The 19,911-nt window shown below is 50.8% G+C and overlaps 10 non-coding genes across 10 annotated transcripts; all 10 read right to left on the bottom strand.

Moving 5' to 3' along the window:
* Positions 1 to 267: 267 nt before the first annotated feature.
* On the bottom strand, positions 268 to 339 carry Trnah-gug. The gene has a single exon. It is a non-coding gene; the product is annotated as a tRNA-His (tRNA).
* Positions 340 to 1,224: 885 nt separating this feature from the next.
* Trnal-uag lies at positions 1,225 to 1,306 on the bottom strand. Its single transcript has one exon. It is a non-coding gene; the product is annotated as a tRNA-Leu (tRNA).
* A 747-nt stretch (positions 1,307 to 2,053) lies between these two features.
* Positions 2,054 to 2,125, bottom strand: Trnah-gug. The gene has a single exon. It is a non-coding gene; the product is annotated as a tRNA-His (tRNA).
* A 363-nt stretch (positions 2,126 to 2,488) lies between these two features.
* Positions 2,489 to 2,560, bottom strand: Trnae-cuc. Its single transcript has one exon. It is a non-coding gene; the product is annotated as a tRNA-Glu (tRNA).
* A 7,266-nt stretch (positions 2,561 to 9,826) lies between these two features.
* Positions 9,827 to 9,898, bottom strand: Trnah-gug. The gene has a single exon. It is a non-coding gene; the product is annotated as a tRNA-His (tRNA).
* A 363-nt stretch (positions 9,899 to 10,261) lies between these two features.
* On the bottom strand, positions 10,262 to 10,333 carry Trnae-cuc. The gene has a single exon. It is a non-coding gene; the product is annotated as a tRNA-Glu (tRNA).
* Positions 10,334 to 17,599: 7,266 nt separating this feature from the next.
* Positions 17,600 to 17,671, bottom strand: Trnah-gug. The gene has a single exon. It is a non-coding gene; the product is annotated as a tRNA-His (tRNA).
* A 363-nt stretch (positions 17,672 to 18,034) lies between these two features.
* Positions 18,035 to 18,106, bottom strand: Trnae-cuc. Its single transcript has one exon. It is a non-coding gene; the product is annotated as a tRNA-Glu (tRNA).
* Positions 18,107 to 18,551: 445 nt separating this feature from the next.
* Positions 18,552 to 18,633, bottom strand: Trnal-uag. Its single transcript has one exon. It is a non-coding gene; the product is annotated as a tRNA-Leu (tRNA).
* Positions 18,634 to 19,380: 747 nt separating this feature from the next.
* On the bottom strand, positions 19,381 to 19,452 carry Trnah-gug. Its single transcript has one exon. It is a non-coding gene; the product is annotated as a tRNA-His (tRNA).
* Positions 19,453 to 19,911: the final 459 nt, after the last annotated feature.

Here is a 19,911-nt window from a genome sequence, read left to right as displayed (position 1 = left end):
GCCAGTGTTCCTAGCATTTGTACAAACAGTGCACGCCACAGCTTCCGGTTCTGCTGGGACTGGCTGCTCATCCATCGCACTTCAAACAACTGCCCTTTTCGACTACAGAGAGCAGCGGACGTCTGCGCTCTAGGAGGCGACATTACGTGTTGGGGATGAAGTGGTAGGGCAAACTGCGGCCTGCGGAACACGAGTGAAAAAATCAAGAGAGTACTGTCATTTCGAGTACTCGTCATTGCAACGGCAGCAAGGCAAAACTTTCAAAATTGCCGTGACCAGGATTCGAACCTGGGTTATTGCGGCCACAACGCAATGTCCTAACCACTAGACGATCACGGCCACGGACGCGCCCGCGAAAGCAGCTGCCTGTAATGCAAGTGGCGATACACAGCAGAGCCTAGGCCAAGGTGTACGCCACAGCAGTGTGAGACACGGTCTCCATCACATGTATACGAGCAAATGAACGTGCCTGCGCTGTCAGGACACTAACTACAGTGGTTAGCTGCATTCACCTCCGTGGCAATGTCTTGCAGTCCCCCAAGCCTCTTGACTACAGGTATGTGGCTGGATAACAAGTGGATAGACGCTTCATCTCTCTCGCCGTCAGGTGTTGCCGTGAATCATACTCAACGTAGCTTTCTGCACGCGTCAGCGTAGCGTCAGTCGAGCAAAGTCGAGACAAGTCGCATAAGAGGAGCAACAAAAACGCGCGATTCCGGTAATCGAACCCGGGCCTCCTCGGTGAGAGCCAGGTATCCTAGCCACTAGACCACACCGGATAACGACGGCAGTGCTCTTTCCAGCGAACGCAGCAGCCACCCACGGTTAACTGACGACAACTGTAAAAAATCCGCTCTCTCGCGTTATAGAACGGCGTGCCCCGGACGCATTTCGGGGAGACGGACGCCAGCAATGATGAGAGCAAAAGGTGCCTACAAATCCTGTCGTTGCACCACGCACTGTTCTACGGCAATTCACCAAGCAGACGCTCACGCCTTGTTGTGCTGTTTCCTTTGCGGGCAATGAGTGCACCTGCCTTCGACACAGGAAACATTACACGTTTGGCAGGAGTGGGATTGGAACCCACGCCTCCGAAGAGAATGGTGCCTGAAACCAGCGCCTTAGACCGCTCGGCCACGCTACCTACACAACACGCGCGTCACAAGAGCTGCGTCCTACCCCACGAGAACACACCGCAACGGCACAAAAATGAGACGTAAAAAGTGGCAACGGTGGGATTCGAACCCACGCCTCCGAAGAGACTGGTGCCTAAAACCAGCGACTTAGACCGCTCGGCCACGTTACCGTTGGAGCAGCAGCCGCAAAACGTTTCGTTTGTACTACAAAGATCACTTCGAAATGGAAGTATCTTGGCAATCGCCGTGCCATGTATTTCCACTGCTCTCCCACTGGAAGCGTCTCTTTAGGCCATCCACAGCAAGAAAAAGCCGTGCCCGCCGTATGGTAGCGACGCCACTTGTCTGTAGCTGTCGCAGTTAAGGAGACAGCGTCAAGAGACGTTTTCGTGCCGTGACCAGGTTTCGAACCTGGGCTTTCCGTAACCACTAAAGTATCGTAGCTGTAACTGTCAGGCGGAGCTAGAATGCTCCATGTATCAAACATATGTGAGCTCAAGGAGGTTACACTTGAAGAAAAAGCGGCAGCTTAACGCGATCACAGCAAAGCCCCCGGCAGCTACGGGATTCGAAACCGCGCCTACAGAGAGTCTGGTGCCTTAAACCAGCACCTTAAAGCGCTCGGCCACGCTACATGCGCTGCTTGGTGCGCCAGTGTTCCTAGCATTTGTACAAACAGTGCACGCCACAGCTTCCGGTTCTGCTGGGACTGGCTGCTCATCCATCGCACTTCAAACAACTGCCCTTTTCGACTACAGAGAGCAGCGGACGTCTGCGCTCTAGGAGGCGACATTACGTGTTGGGGATGAAGTGGTAGGGCAAACTGCGGCCTGCGGAACACGAGTGAAAAAATCAAGAGAGTACTGTCATTTCGAGTACTCGTCATTGCAACGGCAGCAAGGCAAAACTTTCAAAATTGCCGTGACCAGGATTCGAACCTGGGTTATTGCGGCCACAACGCAATGTCCTAACCACTAGACGATCACGGCCACGGACGCGCCCGCGAAAGCAGCTGCCTGTAATGCAAGTGGCGATACACAGCAGAGCCTAGGCCAAGGTGTACGCCACAGCAGTGTGAGACACGGTCTCCATCACATGTATACGAGCAAATGAACGTGCCTGCGCTGTCAGGACACTAACTACAGTGGTTAGCTGCATTCACCTCCGTGGCAATGTCTTGCAGTCCCCCAAGCCTCTTGACTACAGGTATGTGGCTGGATAACAAGTGGATAGACGCTTCATCTCTCTCGCCGTCAGGTGTTGCCGTGAATCATACTTAACGTAGCTTTCTGCACGCGTCAGTCGAGCAAAGTCGAGACAAGTCGCATAAGAGGAGCAACAAAAACGCGCGATTCCGGTACCGGGAATCGAACCCGGGCCTCCTGGGTGAGAGCCAGGTATCCTAGCCACTAGACCACACCGGATAACGACGGCAGTGCTCTTTCCAGCGAACGCAGCAGCCACCCACGGTTAACTGACGACAACTGTAAAAAATCCGCTCTCTCGCGTTATAGAACGGCGTGCCCCGGACGCATTTCGGGGAGACGGACGCCAGCAATGATGAGAGCAAAAGGTGCCTACAAATCCTGTCGTTGCACCACGCACTGTTCTACGGCAATTCACCAAGCAGACGCTCACGCCTTGTTGTGCTGTTTCCTTTGCGGGCAATGAGTGCACCTGCCTTCGACACAGGAAACATTACACGTTTGGCAGGAGTGGGATTGGAACCCACGCCTCCGAAGAGAATGGTGCCTGAAACCAGCGCCTTAGACCGCTCGGCCACGCTACCTACACAACACGCGCGTCACAAGAGCTGCGTCCTACCCCACGAGAACACACCGCAACGGCACAAAAATGAGACGTAAAAAGTGGCAACTTTTTTTTTTTTTTTTTTTTTTTTTGGCGAGCTTCTTCAGCTATAAAAGAAAACGGTGCTGCTTGCAAACAGAAAAGACGAATTGGTGCACTGTCCATTCAGTTGAAAACCGTAAACTTCTCGGTATGGTTCCTTGGAAGACGTTGGTATTCAAGATGAAGGGATGAAATCGGAGATACTGGATTGCTTTGGGGAAAGTTTCTTGTGGCTGTTCACTGCGAACGAAGCATCGAAGGAAAACTAAAACCTCTTGAAGTTAAAGTGCAGGCCTATAATGACAGCAAGCAGTAGCTTTGCGCCTACACGCCTTAAAATAAAAAATGAAATAATAACAGCGCATGAGGCGCTGTCCACCTAAATTCAGTAAAGGAAAGAATAAAATTGAAAAAAAGAATAAAAAATCAAAACTGCCTGAGTTAGTCCTCTCAGTCACAGGGAAGGAACACCCTTCACACGTCCCATGATTTGTTGTTCAAAATGCTTCGGAGCGGCCATTAAAATAAGTAATGAAAAAAGTCACAAAAATTTAAAAGTATCCACACATGTCAAAGGAATGAGTAGACTCCCGAACTTTCCGAAAACTGTCCGGCGGAAAACGAGAAGGAAAACACAATCCTCGCCGACGTAAGAAAAAGAAAGTAAAAAATCCTCTTTTCTTCAAAACCAAACAATCTCCGTGGCAGCGCGGTGCGTAACGCATCCTTGAATGTACGCCGATGACGGAGGAACCAGACGGTGTAAAAAAAAAAAAATAAATAAAACATAAAGAAATCACTAAACCACAACGAAACACAAACACACACGAACACAGGATAAAACTGTGTTAAACTTTTCGTCGTCGTTTCCACGTTGCAGTCCGGCACAAGCGTAAGCATCGTACTTGTTGAATGATTCACTGTTCCTGTAGTATTCAATTTGCATTAACTATGTATCCGGGCCCGGAGACAATGCAAAACACAGAAGTAAAGAAAAGTCGCAGCAGTGAAGTGTTGCTTACAACAGTTTGTCGTGGGCAAATGCGAGTGCAATGTGCAGAAAATTGGCAAAGATTTTGTCATAGTCTTTCCTGGTTTTAGTGAGGTCATGTTGCGTGGACAAATAAACCAGATAGGCATAGTCGTCCGTAAGTCGCAATTGCAGGAGGGCGAACACAGTGTGAGCCACGATCCACGCAGTGGCGGCACGCTTCGTATGCGGATATGGGTTGAAGTCCGGGATCAATGCCGTGTCCGCAGAAAAGGCGGCAGCGCTGGTCCGGTTGATAAGTGCGAGCATCCTGACGGCAATGTTCCAAGCCGACCGTGACCTCAGGCACACGAAACGATGTTCTAAGGTGTCGTCTTGGCGACAGTCTTCACACAAGCTCGATGGAGATAAGTGAATGCGGCGCAGCTTTTCGTTGGTGGGCAGAATTCGGTTAACCACTTGGTACCAAAAGCTGCTGACGTCCGCTGACAGGAAGGGAGCGTGAACATGAGCCCACACCGTCCTCCACGCAGATCGCGGGTAGCGCGCCTCCATCTTATTACCGACTGGCCGTCCTCTAAGTCCCTGGTAGACACGTTTCACAGTCCGTGTGCGAGGGTCGAGTACGTCGGCGGCGAGATAACTTTTTTGAATGTAGTATTCTCGAACATAACGCAGCTGAAACGGTATTGTAGTCGGGTCTAGAGGTGCTACGTCAGAAAGTGGACGATGAATAGCGAACAGAACAGCTGTGGGGCTCGACGGATCCTGTTCAATAGTGACGCTCGTCCGATGAAGGAGCAACGCTGCGGCTTTCATAGCAAAATGAATGAGCCCGAGCCCACCCTGTTCGCGCGGTAAAGTACATGTTTCGTAAGACACCTTGAAAATATGTCCCCGCCACAGTAGCCAATAGACTGCCTGTGTTATGGCTCTGCCCAAATTCTTGGGTACCTGAAATAATTGTGCGAGGTACCAGGCTTTGCTGAGCAAGAAAACATTTATTAAAATCACCCGCTGTGTTAATGCAAGGGTGCGAGTAGCGGACAGGCTAGCCATAGCTCGTATGCCATTTAAGACAATACGCCAGTTGTAGGACGCAGTCTGTAACAGATTGGCTTGAAAGCGAACACCCAAAATCTTGTGTTCCTGCTTCACTGTAAACCATGGGCGTTTGAAGCCACGTGTCGCTGCATAAATAGGCAGAAAAACCGTCTTACGGGTATTGATGCTCGCACCGGATGCACGTTCATACTGTGTAAGAACAGCGCGTATTGTATCAAAATCGGTAGCCGAGGACACCAAGAGGCCAAGGTCGTCAGCATAGGCGCGACAAACGTGCTTCTCATCCCCAATACGGATTCCCCTACAAACACTGTGCAACTTACGCAACAAAGGATCTAAGGAGATTGCGTAAAGCGCCATTGACAGAGGGCACCCTTGTTGGACTGAACAGCAGAGCGGAACAGGTTCCGACAAAAATCCATTGATACTAATCCGTGAGGTGGAATTTTGGAAAAGGTTAAAAATCATAGTTATATACTTTACACCGAAACCAAACTTCTGGAGCACTCGCCGGAGATATAGGTGGCTAACTCTGTCAAAAGCCATTGCAAAATCGATGGATAAAATGCCAAAAGGAATCCTATTCGTCGAAGCATAGGCAATGGCATCTCGGTATGTGGACACAGCACCATAGAGAGTGCGTTGAGGCACTGCACAGTATTGAAAGGGACTAATCAGTTTTTTCATGACCAGCTTCAAGCGTGAGGAGACACATTTGGTGAAGAGTTTGTAGTCACCATTAAGAAGGGTGATGGGTCTAAGATTGCACAGTTTCCTGGCGACTGGAACCTTAGGAGCCAAGACCACAATCCCTTCCAGGAAGGACGCAGGAACATCCACACCATTTAAAATTTCATTAAAAACATCAGTCAGGGCCGAGCCAAACAAGTGCCAAAAATGCAAATAAAATTCCGGTGGCAACCCATCAGCGCCCGGTGATTTATTCTGGGAACACAGTTTTAGGACATCACTCACTTCGTCCACAGTAAAGTTTTCTGTGAGGCGACGGCGATCCGCTACGGATAAGACGTACGGAACGTCGTGGAGAAGCTCTGAAATCGCGGCAGTATCAGTGTATTTCTCACGGAAAAGTTCGATGAAGTGACGGTGGGCCTCGGCAAGAATTGCCGCCTGGCTATTAAGCCGCGCACCGTCAGCTGATTCCAGCTCTGTGACGTAACGTCGCTTCGCGCGCCGGCGTTCGCGCAGCTGATGAAACACGGAAGGCGCTTCATCAGCAAGCGCCCCGGGGGCTCGGCTCCGTACGACAGATCCGCGTAACGATTCCCTTTTCAAATCCAGAAGACGGAGTTTGATACGCCGAATTGTCGCCATCCGAAGAGCGGGATTAGTTGTGTGCAGGTGGATGGCATCATTTAAACAGCTCTCGTAAAAGTGCAATGTAGAACGCTCCCAGTGAGCAACATCCTGACCGAACTCCAGGATGGCCTTGCGTAATGCCGGCTTAACAAATTCGACCCACCAAGACAAAGTGGAGGCATATAGACCGCGATATTTTAGCACCCTCTGCCACACACGCACGATAACCGGCGCAAAATGTGGGTGTGAGAGATGTCGCACATTAAACTTCCATAATCGACTGGCGCGGGGTTTACCCGCCAATAGAGAATGAAAGCGGCAGACATACGCACAATGATCGGAAAAAATCACGGGGTGAACAGAGGAGTCCGTAAGACAGTGCTGTTTATCACGAGAAACATAAATCCTATCGAGCCGACTCCTTCCCGTGGGATAAAAGAAAGTAAAGCCCACGTCCCGCGGGTGTAAATAACACCACGAGTCAATTAAATTCATCTCAGTAACGAGCGTCTGTAATTCTAGGCATTTATAAGGCCGTGGCTCCTGATCTCTATCGTCCAGCACGCAATTAAAATCGCCGCCCATGACTACGGGCAGGTGGGGGCCCTGTAAAAGGTGACAAATGTCACTGCTATAAAACACACGGCGACGTGGCTGCCCGTCGGCACCAGAAGGGGCGTACACGTTAATATATCGTACGTTGTTGATCGTGCAGGCTACACCACGACCGTTAGGAATTGTAGCGACATTACTATAATCATGACCAACACGAATTAAAATGGCAGTACCACAATTACACTCGATATCAAAGTTCAAGAGCACTTGATAGCCCGGAATGGAGTGAAGTATATCTATCACAACCTCCTGCAAAAACACTACATCAGCAGCAATGTAATTTATAAAACCCACAAAACTTGCAAACTTCACAGGCGACTCCAACTTATTAAGATTAATAGTAGCCACAACTGATGGAGGGCTTGCTACCATAAACAACAGGGAAAAACAAAGAAAACAAATTAGACGACAGGAGTGGACCCACCCTCCTCCTCCATATCGTCCGCCCAGTCACAACGTTCAAACGGTGCAGCTGAAGTAGGCGGTTCTTGTGTGGGAGGTGCGGACGCGGAATCCTGTGAAGGGGGACGCGTGCGGCGCTGGGGGGTGTCTTCCGCCTTACGCTTAACCGAAAGTTGTGCCGGGTTCGTTGCCTGAGACGTCGTAGTGTCCATTGCTAGATTTACATCAGAGTGGTGCAACATTTCCTTTAACTGCTGGACAACCTGTTCCCGCCTGTCTGCCGACACACTTGTCGTAGGCGCCGGCTGACTGCTCGCCACAGGACGCTGTGGACGACGCCCCGTCGCAACCAACGGCCGTGATTCGACTACGGGGCGGGGCAAGGGCTTGTGCGCCGGCTTTTGCACAGATTTTTGTTTTTGTTTTGACTTCGGACGGGGAACCTGCTTCCATTCCGGAGACGGGCTGCGTTCTCCGCGAGAAAAAGACCGTGTGTCTAAAATCCGCGAACTACTGGCACTGCGGAAGCGGTCAGTATTGCCACGCCTCTCCGAAACACTTTCACGCCTTGGCTTTGGTTCCTGTGAGGCAGGAGCCGCGTCCGGAACACCCTGAAGCACGGAAGTAGAAGGTGACGAATCCACAACAGCAACAGGGGGGGTAACCACCTGAACGGGTTCTGATCCGGTCCGCTCCGGAACTACTGGCCCAGCCGGAGGCGGAAGCAATACAGTAGCTACGGGAACTGACTGAGAAGAAACGGACATGTTTTGAACAGAATCAAGTCCGGTTGCAGTGGCATCGACATCCATCGCGACCGCATCAACTAAAGGCGTTGCCGTTTCTGCGGAACGTGCCGGTGAACGGGGAACACCTAACAACACGGCCGCGTACGACGCGTCGTCATCTTGCCCACGGGGCGGTAGCTGCACAGGGCGCCTACGCCGAGGACAATTTTGCCGAAAATGGTCGGTGGCATTGCAATAGGAACACGTTTGCGGCTGACCACTATACGAAATAAAAGCTCGGTGGCCGGCCATAACCAAAAACGAGGGAACGTGCTTCCTCACAATCATCTTGACACTACGGATACCGTTCTCAACCTGATATATGTAAGCGGACGACCACTTTTCCTTCGTAATCGACAAAACTGTGCCATAAGGCATAAGGCTACGAGCTATTGTCTCATTCCTAGTCTCAAACGGCAGATTGAATACCCGAACATTTCGAATACCATATCCAGCATTCGACAGAGTCACATTGCTAATTGTCCCATCAGAGTGTTTGAATTTACGTACGCCACCGTTTTCACTGACAAGGGCATCGCACAATTCCGGACATTTCAATTTTACAAACAAAGAGTTCAGGAACGCGTCTAATTGCAAGCCTAACACATCACTTTCAGGAATTTTCAAGTCATTTTTCATCCACGAATGAATTTCAAAAGCAGACGGTCGGGTTACGTTTCTATCAAACTCGCATTGGATATTATTTTCTCGGTCTTCGGAATCCATGTTAACTTACAGTTCAGCTGACTAGTGCAGCGAAGAAACAGTCACCGCGATGAACCGCCGCCGACCGCGAAGCACACGTAAACACCGCCCGACACGCCGGAGCGAGCGCGCGATGTGGTCGGGCCCACGACTCCGAAGAGACTGGTGCCTAAAACCAGCGCCTTAGACCGCTCGGCCACGTTACCGTTGGAGCAGCAGCCGCAAAACGTTTCGTTTGTACTACAAAGATCACTTCGAAATGGAAGTATCTTGGCAATCGCCGTGCCATGTATTTCCACTGCTCTCCCACTGGAAGCGTCTCTTTAGGCCATCCACAGCAAGAAAAAGCCGTGCCCGCCGTATGGTAGCGACGCCACTTGTCTGTAGCTGTCGCAGTTAAGGAGACAGCGTCAAGAGACGTTTTCGTGCCGTGACCAGGTTTCGAACCTGGGCTTTCCGTAACCACTAAAGTATCGTAGCTGTAACTGTCAGGCGGAGCTAGAATGCTCCATGTATCAAACATATGTGAGCTCAAGGAGGTTACACTTGAAGAAAAAGCGGCAGCTTAACGCGATCACAGCAAAGCCCCCGGCAGCTACGGGATTCGAAACCGCGCCTACAGAGAGTCTGGTGCCTTAAACCAGCACCTTAAAGCGCTCGGCCACGCTACATGCGCTGCTTGGTGCGCCAGTGTTCCTAGCATTTGTACAAACAGTGCACGCCACAGCTTCCGGTTCTGCTGGGACTGGCTGCTCATCCATCGCACTTCAAACAACTGCCCTTTTCGACTACAGAGAGCAGCGGACGTCTGCGCTCTAGGAGGAGACATTACGTGTTGGGGATGAAGTGGTAGGGCAAACTGCGGCCTGCGGAACACGAGTGAAAAAATCAAGAGAGTACTGTCATTTCGAGTACTCGTCATTGCAACGGCAGCAAGGCAAAACTTTCAAAATTGCCGTGACCAGGATTCGAACCTGGGTTATTGCGGCCACAACGCAATGTCCTAACCACTAGACGATCACGGCCACGGACGCGCCCGCGAAAGCAGCTGCCTGTAATGCAAGTGGCGATACACAGCAGAGCCTAGGCCAAGGTGTACGCCACAGCAGTGTGAGACACGGTCTCCATCACATGTATACGAGCAAATGAACGTGCCTGCGCTGTCAGGACACTAACTACAGTGGTTAGCTGCATTCACCTCCGTGGCAATGTCTTGCAGTCCCCCAAGCCTCTTGACTACAGGTATGTGGCTGGATAACAAGTGGATAGACGCTTCATCTCTCTCGCCGTCAGGTGTTGCCGTGAATCATACTTAACGTAGCTTTCTGCACGCGTCAGTCGAGCAAAGTCGAGACAAGTCGCATAAGAGGAGCAACAAAAACGCGCGATTCCGGTACCGGGAATCGAACCCGGGCCTCCTGGGTGAGAGCCAGGTATCCTAGCCACTAGACCACACCGGATAACGACGGCAGTGCTCTTTCCAGCGAACGCAGCAGCCACCCACGGTTAACTGATGACAACTGTAAAAAATCCGCTCTCTCGCGTTATAGAACGGCGTGCCCCGGACGCATTTCGGGGAGACGGACGCCAGCAATGATGAGAGCAAAAGGTGCCTACAAATCCTGTCGTTGCACCACGCACTGTTCTACGGCAATTCACCAAGCAGACGCTCACGCCTTGTTGTGCTGTTTCCTTTGCGGGCAATGAGTGCACCTGCCTTCGACACAGGAAACATTACACGTTTGGCAGGAGTGGGATTGGAACCCACGCCTCCGAAGAGAATGGTGCCTGAAACCAGCGCCTTAGACCGCTCGGCCACGCTACCTACACAACACGCGCGTCACAAGAGCTGCGTCCTACCCCACGAGAACACACCGCAACGGCACAAAAATGAGACGTAAAAAGTGGCAACTTTTTTTTTTTTTTTTTTTTTTTTTGGCGAGCTTCTTCAGCTATAAAAGAAAACGGTGCTGCTTGCAAACAGAAAAGACGAATTGGTGCACTGTCCATTCAGTTGAAAACCGTAAACTTCTCGGTATGGTTCCTTGGAAGACGTTGGTATTCAAGATGAAGGGATGAAATCGGAGATACTGGATTGCTTTGGGGAAAGTTTCTTGTGGCTGTTCACTGCGAACGAAGCATCGAAGGAAAACTAAAACCTCTTGAAGTTAAAGTGCAGGCCTATAATGACAGCAAGCAGTAGCTTTGCGCCTACACGCCTTAAAATAAAAAATGAAATAATAACAGCGCATGAGGCGCTGTCCACCTAAATTCAGTAAAGGAAAGAATAAAATTGAAAAAAAGAATAAAAAATCAAAACTGCCTGAGTTAGTCCTCTCAGTCACAGGGAAGGAACACCCTTCACACGTCCCATGATTTGTTGTTCAAAATGCTTCGGAGCGGCCATTAAAATAAGTAATGAAAAAAGTCACAAAAATTTAAAAGTATCCACACATGTCAAAGGAATGAGTAGACTCCCGAACTTTCCGAAAACTGTCCGGCGGAAAACGAGAAGGAAAACACAATCCTCGCCGACGTAAGAAAAAGAAAGTAAAAAATCCTCTTTTCTTCAAAACCAAACAATCTCCGTGGCAGCGCGGTGCGTAACGCATCCTTGAATGTACGCCGATGACGGAGGAACCAGACGGTGTAAAAAAAAAAAAATAAATAAAACATAAAGAAATCACTAAACCACAACGAAACACAAACACACACGAACACAGGATAAAACTGTGTTAAACTTTTCGTCGTCGTTTCCACGTTGCAGTCCGGCACAAGCGTAAGCATCGTACTTGTTGAATGATTCACTGTTCCTGTAGTATTCAATTTGCATTAACTATGTATCCGGGCCCGGAGACAATGCAAAACACAGAAGTAAAGAAAAGTCGCAGCAGTGAAGTGTTGCTTACAACAGTTTGTCGTGGGCAAATGCGAGTGCAATGTGCAGAAAATTGGCAAAGATTTTGTCATAGTCTTTCCTGGTTTTAGTGAGGTCATGTTGCGTGGACAAATAAACCAGATAGGCATAGTCGTCCGTAAGTCGCAATTGCAGGAGGGCGAACACAGTGTGAGCCACGATCCACGCAGTGGCGGCACGCTTCGTATGCGGATATGGGTTGAAGTCCGGGATCAATGCCGTGTCCGCAGAAAAGGCGGCAGCGCTGGTCCGGTTGATAAGTGCGAGCATCCTGACGGCAATGTTCCAAGCCGACCGTGACCTCAGGCACACGAAACGATGTTCTAAGGTGTCGTCTTGGCGACAGTCTTCACACAAGCTCGATGGAGATAAGTGAATGCGGCGCAGCTTTTCGTTGGTGGGCAGAATTCGGTTAACCACTTGGTACCAAAAGCTGCTGACGTCCGCTGACAGGAAGGGAGCGTGAACATGAGCCCACACCGTCCTCCACGCAGATCGCGGGTAGCGCGCCTCCATCTTATTACCGACTGGCCGTCCTCTAAGTCCCTGGTAGACACGTTTCACAGTCCGTGTGCGAGGGTCGAGTACGTCGGCGGCGAGATAACTTTTTTGAATGTAGTATTCTCGAACATAACGCAGCTGAAACGGTATTGTAGTCGGGTCTAGAGGTGCTACGTCAGAAAGTGGACGATGAATAGCGAACAGAACAGCTGTGGGGCTCGACGGATCCTGTTCAATAGTGACGCTCGTCCGATGAAGGAGCAACGCTGCGGCTTTCATAGCAAAATGAATGAGCCCGAGCCCACCCTGTTCGCGCGGTAAAGTACATGTTTCGTAAGACACCTTGAAAATATGTCCCCGCCACAGTAGCCAATAGACTGCCTGTGTTATGGCTCTGCCCAAATTCTTGGGTACCTGAAATAATTGTGCGAGGTACCAGGCTTTGCTGAGCAAGAAAACATTTATTAAAATCACCCGCTGTGTTAATGCAAGGGTGCGAGTAGCGGACAGGCTAGCCATAGCTCGTATGCCATTTAAGACAATACGCCAGTTGTAGGACGCAGTCTGTAACAGATTGGCTTGAAAGCGAACACCCAAAATCTTGTGTTCCTGCTTCACTGTAAACCATGGGCGTTTGAAGCCACGTGTCGCTGCATAAATAGGCAGAAAAACCGTCTTACGGGTATTGATGCTCGCACCGGATGCACGTTCATACTGTGTAAGAACAGCGCGTATTGTATCAAAATCGGTAGCCGAGGACACCAAGAGGCCAAGGTCGTCAGCATAGGCGCGACAAACGTGCTTCTCATCCCCAATACGGATTCCCCTACAAACACTGTGCAACTTACGCAACAAAGGATCTAAGGAGATTGCGTAAAGCGCCATTGACAGAGGGCACCCTTGTTGGACTGAACAGCAGAGCGGAACAGGTTCCGACAAAAATCCATTGATACTAATCCGTGAGGTGGAATTTTGGAAAAGGTTAAAAATCATAGTTATATACTTTACACCGAAACCAAACTTCTGGAGCACTCGCCGGAGATATAGGTGGCTAACTCTGTCAAAAGCCATTGCAAAATCGATGGATAAAATGCCAAAAGGAATCCTATTCGTCGAAGCATAGGCAATGGCATCTCGGTATGTGGACACAGCACCATAGAGAGTGCGTTGAGGCACTGCACAGTATTGAAAGGGACTAATCAGTTTTTTCATGACCAGCTTCAAGCGTGAGGAGACACATTTGGTGAAGAGTTTGTAGTCACCATTAAGAAGGGTGATGGGTCTAAGATTGCACAGTTTCCTGGCGACTGGAACCTTAGGAGCCAAGACCACAATCCCTTCCAGGAAGGACGCAGGAACATCCACACCATTTAAAATTTCATTAAAAACATCAGTCAGGGCCGAGCCAAACAAGTGCCAAAAATGCAAATAAAATTCCGGTGGCAACCCATCAGCGCCCGGTGATTTATTCTGGGAACACAGTTTTAGGACATCACTCACTTCGTCCACAGTAAAGTTTTCTGTGAGGCGACGGCGATCCGCTACGGATAAGACGTACGGAACGTCGTGGAGAAGCTCTGAAATCGCGGCAGTATCAGTGTATTTCTCACGGAAAAGTTCGATGAAGTGACGGTGGGCCTCGGCAAGAATTGCCGCCTGGCTATTAAGCCGCGCACCGTCAGCTGATTCCAGCTCTGTGACGTAACGTCGCTTCGCGCGCCGGCGTTCGCGCAGCTGATGAAACACGGAAGGCGCTTCATCAGCAAGCGCCCCGGGGGCTCGGCTCCGTACGACAGATCCGCGTAACGATTCCCTTTTCAAATCCAGAAGACGGAGTTTGATACGCCGAATTGTCGCCATCCGAAGAGCGGGATTAGTTGTGTGCAGGTGGATGGCATCATTTAAACAGCTCTCGTAAAAGTGCAATGTAGAACGCTCCCAGTGAGCAACATCCTGACCGAACTCCAGGATGGCCTTGCGTAATGCCGGCTTAACAAATTCGACCCACCAAGACAAAGTGGAGGCATATAGACCGCGATATTTTAGCACCCTCTGCCACACACGCACGATAACCGGCGCAAAATGTGGGTGTGAGAGATGTCGCACATTAAACTTCCATAATCGACTGGCGCGGGGTTTACCCGCCAATAGAGAATGAAAGCGGCAGACATACGCACAATGATCGGAAAAAATCACGGGGTGAACAGAGGAGTCCGTAAGACAGTGCTGTTTATCACGAGAAACATAAATCCTATCGAGCCGACTCCTTCCCGTGGGATAAAAGAAAGTAAAGCCCACGTCCCGCGGGTGTAAATAACACCACGAGTCAATTAAATTCATCTCAGTAACGAGCGTCTGTAATTCTAGGCATTTATAAGGCCGTGGCTCCTGATCTCTATCGTCCAGCACGCAATTAAAATCGCCGCCCATGACTACGGGCAGGTGGGGGCCCTGTAAAAGGTGACAAATGTCACTGCTATAAAACACACGGCGACGTGGCTGCCCGTCGGCACCAGAAGGGGCGTACACGTTAATATATCGTACGTTGTTGATCGTGCAGGCTACACCACGACCGTTAGGAATTGTAGCGACATTACTATAATCATGACCAACACGAATTAAAATGGCAGTACCACAATTACACTCGATATCAAAGTTCAAGAGCACTTGATAGCCCGGAATGGAGTGAAGTATATCTATCACAACCTCCTGCAAAAACACTACATCAGCAGCAATGTAATTTATAAAACCCACAAAACTTGCAAACTTCACAGGCGACTCCAACTTATTAAGATTAATAGTAGCCACAACTGATGGAGGGCTTGCTACCATAAACAACAGGGAAAAACAAAGAAAACAAATTAGACGACAGGAGTGGACCCACCCTCCTCCTCCATATCGTCCGCCCAGTCACAACGTTCAAACGGTGCAGCTGAAGTAGGCGGTTCTTGTGTGGGAGGTGCGGACGCGGAATCCTGTGAAGGGGGACGCGTGCGGCGCTGGGGGGTGTCTTCCGCCTTACGCTTAACCGAAAGTTGTGCCGGGTTCGTTGCCTGAGACGTCGTAGTGTCCATTGCTAGATTTACATCAGAGTGGTGCAACATTTCCTTTAACTGCTGGACAACCTGTTCCCGCCTGTCTGCCGACACACTTGTCGTAGGCGCCGGCTGACTGCTCGCCACAGGACGCTGTGGACGACGCCCCGTCGCAACCAACGGCCGTGATTCGACTACGGGGCGGGGCAAGGGCTTGTGCGCCGGCTTTTGCACAGATTTTTGTTTTTGTTTTGACTTCGGACGGGGAACCTGCTTCCATTCCGGAGACGGGCTGCGTTCTCCGCGAGAAAAAGACCGTGTGTCTAAAATCCGCGAACTACTGGCACTGCGGAAGCGGTCAGTATTGCCACGCCTCTCCGAAACACTTTCACGCCTTGGCTTTGGTTCCTGTGAGGCAGGAGCCGCGTCCGGAACACCCTGAAGCACGGAAGTAGAAGGTGACGAATCCACAACAGCAACAGGGGGGGTAACCACCTGAACGGGTTCTGATCCGGTCCGCTCCGGAACTACTGGCCCAGCCGGAGGCGGAAGCAATACAGTAGCTACGGGAACTGACTGAGAAGAAACGGACATGTTTTGAACAGAATCAAGTCCGGTTGCAGTGGCATCGACATCCATCGCGACCGCATCAACTAAAGGCGTTGCCGTTTCTGCGGAACGTGCCGGTGAACGGGGAACACCTAACAACACGGCCGCGTACGACGCGTCGTCATCTTGCCCACGGGGCGGTAGCTGCACAGGGCGCCTACGCCGAGGACAATTTTGCCGAAAATGGTCGGTGGCATTGCAATAGGAACACGTTTGCGGCTGACCACTATACGAAATAAAAGCTCGGTGGCCGGCCATAACCAAAAACGAGGGAACGTGCTTCCTCACAATCATCTTGACACTACGGATACCGTTCTCAACCTGATATATGTAAGCGGACGACCACTTTTCCTTCGTAATCGACAAAACTGTGCCATAAGGCATAAGGCTACGAGCTATTGTCTCATTCCTAGTCTCAAACGGCAGATTGAATACCCGAACATTTCGAATACCATATCCAGCATTCGACAGAGTCACATTGCTAATTGTCCCATCAGAGTGTTTGAATTTACGTACGCCACCGTTTTCACTGACAAGGGCATCGCACAATTCCGGACATTTCAATTTTACAAACAAAGAGTTCAGGAACGCGTCTAATTGCAAGCCTAACACATCACTTTCAGGAATTTTCAAGTCATTTTTCATCCACGAATGAATTTCAAAAGCAGACGGTCGGGTTACGTTTCTATCAAACTCGCATTGGATATTATTTTCTCGGTCTTCGGAATCCATGTTAACTTACAGTTCAGCTGACTAGTGCAGCGAAGAAACAGTCACCGCGATGAACCGCCGCCGACCGCGAAGCACACGTAAACACCGCCCGACACGCCGGAGCGAGCGCGCGATGTGGTCGGGCCCACGACTCCGAAGAGACTGGTGCCTAAAACCAGCGCCTTAGACCGCTCGGCCACGTTACCGTTGGAGCAGCAGCCGCAAAACGTTTCGTTTGTACTACAAAGATCACTTCGAAATGGAAGTATCTTGGCAATCGCCGTGCCATGTATTTCCACTGCTCTCCCACTGGAAGCGTCTCTTTAGGCCATCCACAGCAAGAAAAAGCCGTGCCCGCCGTATGGTAGCGACGCCACTTGTCTGTAGCTGTCGCAGTTAAGGAGACAGCGTCAAGAGACGTTTTCGTGCCGTGACCAGGTTTCGAACCTGGGCTTTCCGTAACCACTAAAGTATCGTAGCTGTAACTGTCAGGCGGAGCTAGAATGCTCCATGTATCAAACATATGTGAGCTCAAGGAGGTTACACTTGAAGAAAAAGCGGCAGCTTAACGCGATCACAGCAAAGCCCCCGGCAGCTACGGGATTCGAAACCGCGCCTACAGAGAGTCTGGTGCCTTAAACCAGCACCTTAAAGCGCTCGGCCACGCTACATGCGCTGCTTGGTGCGCCAGTGTTCCTAGCATTTGTACAAACAGTGCACGCCACAGCTTCCGGTTCTGCTGGGACTGGCTGCTCATCCATCGCACTTCAAACAACTGCCCTTTTCGACTACAGAGAGCAGCGGACGTCTGCGCTCTAGGAGGAGACATTACGTGTTGGGGATGAAGTGGTAGGGCAAACTGCGGCCTGCGGAACACGAGTGAAAAAATCAAGAGAGTACTGTCATTTCGAGTACTCGTCATTGCAACGGCAGCAAGGCAAAACTTTCAAAATTGCCGTGACCAGGATTCGAACCTGGGTTATTGCGGCCACAACGCAATGTCCTAACCACTAGACGATCACGGCCACGGACGCGCCCGCGAAAGCAGCTGCCTGTAATGCAAGTGGCGATACACAGCAGAGCCTAGGCCAAGGTGTACGCCACAGCAGTGTGAGACACGGTCTCCATCACATGTATACGAGCAAATGAACGTGCCTGCGCTGTCAGGACACTAACTACAGTGGTTAGCTGCATTCACCTCCGTGGCAATGTCTTGCAGTCCCCCAAGCCTCTTGACTACAGGTATGTGGCTGGATAACAAGTGGATAGACGCTTCATCTCTCTCGCCGTCAGGTGTTGCCGTGAATCATACTTAACGTAGCTTTCTGCACGCGTCAGTCGAGCAAAGTCGAGACAAGTCGCATAAGAGGAGCAACAAAAACGCGCGATTCCGGTACCGGGAATCGAACCCGGGCCTCCTGGGTGAGAGCCAGGTATCCTAGCCACTAGACCACACCGGATAACGACGGCAGTGCTCTTTCCAGCGAACGCAGCAGCCACCCACGGTTAACTGACGACAACTGTAAAAAATCCGCTCTCTCGCGTTATAGAACGGCGTGCCCCGGACGCATTTCGGGGAGACGGACGCCAGCAATGATGAGAGCAAAAGGTGCCTACAAATCCTGTCGTTGCACCACGCACTGTTCTACGGCAATTCACCAAGCAGACGCTCACGCCTTGTTGTGCTGTTTCCTTTGCGGGCAATGAGTGCACCTGCCTTCGACACAGGAAACATTACACGTTTGGCAGGAGTGGGATTGGAACCCACGCCTCCGAAGAGAATGGTGCCTGAAACCAGCGCCTTAGACCGCTCGGCCACGCTACCTACACAACACGCGCGTCACAAGAGCTGCGTCCTACCCCACGAGAACACACCGCAACGGCACAAAAATGAGACGTAAAAAGTGGCAACGGTGGGATTCGAACCCACGCCTCCGAAGAGACTGGTGCCTAAAACCAGCGCCTTAGACCGCTCGGCCACGTTACCGTTGGAGCAGCAGCCGCAAAACGTTTCGTTTGTACTACAAAGATCACTTCGAAATGGAAGTATCTTGGCAATCGCCGTGCCATGTATTTCCACTGCTCTCCCACTGGAAGCGTCTCTTTAGGCCATCCACAGCAAGAAAAAGCCGTGCCCGCCGTATGGTAGCGACGCCACTTGTCTGTAGCTGTCGCAGTTAAGGAGACAGCGTCAAGAGACGTTTTCGTGCCGTGACCAGGTTTCGAACCTGGGCTTTCCGTAACCACTAAAGTATCGTAGCTGTAACTGTCAGGCGGAGCTAGAATGCTCCATGTATCAAACATATGTGAGCTCAAGGAGGTTACACTTGAAGAAAAAGCGGCAGCTTAACGCGATCACAGCAAAGCCCCCTGCAGCTACGGGATTCGAAACCGCGCCTACAGAGAGTCTGGTGCCTTAAACCAGCGCCTTAAAGCGCTCGGCCACGCTACATGCGCTGCTTGGTGCGCCAGTGTTCCTAGCATTTGTACAAACAGTGCACGCCACAGCTTCCGGTTCTGCTGGGACTGGCTGCTCATCCATCGCACTTCAAACAACTGCCCTTTTCGACTACAGAGAGCAGCGGACGTCTGCGCTCTAGGAGGCGACATTACGTGTTGGGGATGAAGTGGTAGGGCAAACTGCGGCCTGCGGAACACGAGTGAAAAAATCAAGAGAGTACTGTCATTTCGAGTACTCGTCATTGCAACGGCAGCAAGGCAAAACTTTCAAAATTGCCGTGACCAGGATTCGAACCTGGGTTATTGCGGCCACAACGCAATGTCCTAACCACTAGACGATCACGGCCACGGACGCGCCCGCGAAAGCAGCTGCCTGTAATGCAAGTGGCGATACACAGCAGAGCCTAGGCCAAGGTGTACGCCACAGCAGTGTGAGACACGGTCTCCATCACATGTGTACGAGCAAATGAACGTGCCTGCGCTGTCAGGACACTAACTACAGTGGTTAGCTGCATTCACCTCCGTGGCAATGTCTTGCAGTCCCCCAAGCCTCTTGACTACAGGTATGTGGCTGGATAGCAAGTGGATAGACGCTTCATCTCTCTCGCCGTCAGGTGTTGCCGTGAATCATACTTAACGTAGCTTTCTGCACGGGTCAGCGTAGCGTCAGTCGAGCAAAGTCGAGACAAGTCGCATAAGAGGAGCAACAAAAACGCGCGATTCCGGTAATCGAACCCGGGCCTCCTGGGTGAGAGCCAGGTATCCTAGCCACTAGACCACACCGGATAACGACGACAGTGCTCTT

This window comes from Schistocerca piceifrons, chromosome 1, assembly GCF_021461385.2.
Source record: "Schistocerca piceifrons isolate TAMUIC-IGC-003096 chromosome 1, iqSchPice1.1, whole genome shotgun sequence".
In the NCBI taxonomy this organism is placed as follows: domain Eukaryota; kingdom Metazoa; phylum Arthropoda; class Insecta; order Orthoptera; family Acrididae; genus Schistocerca; species Schistocerca piceifrons.
This window is presented reverse-complemented; position numbering and strand designations above follow the sequence as displayed.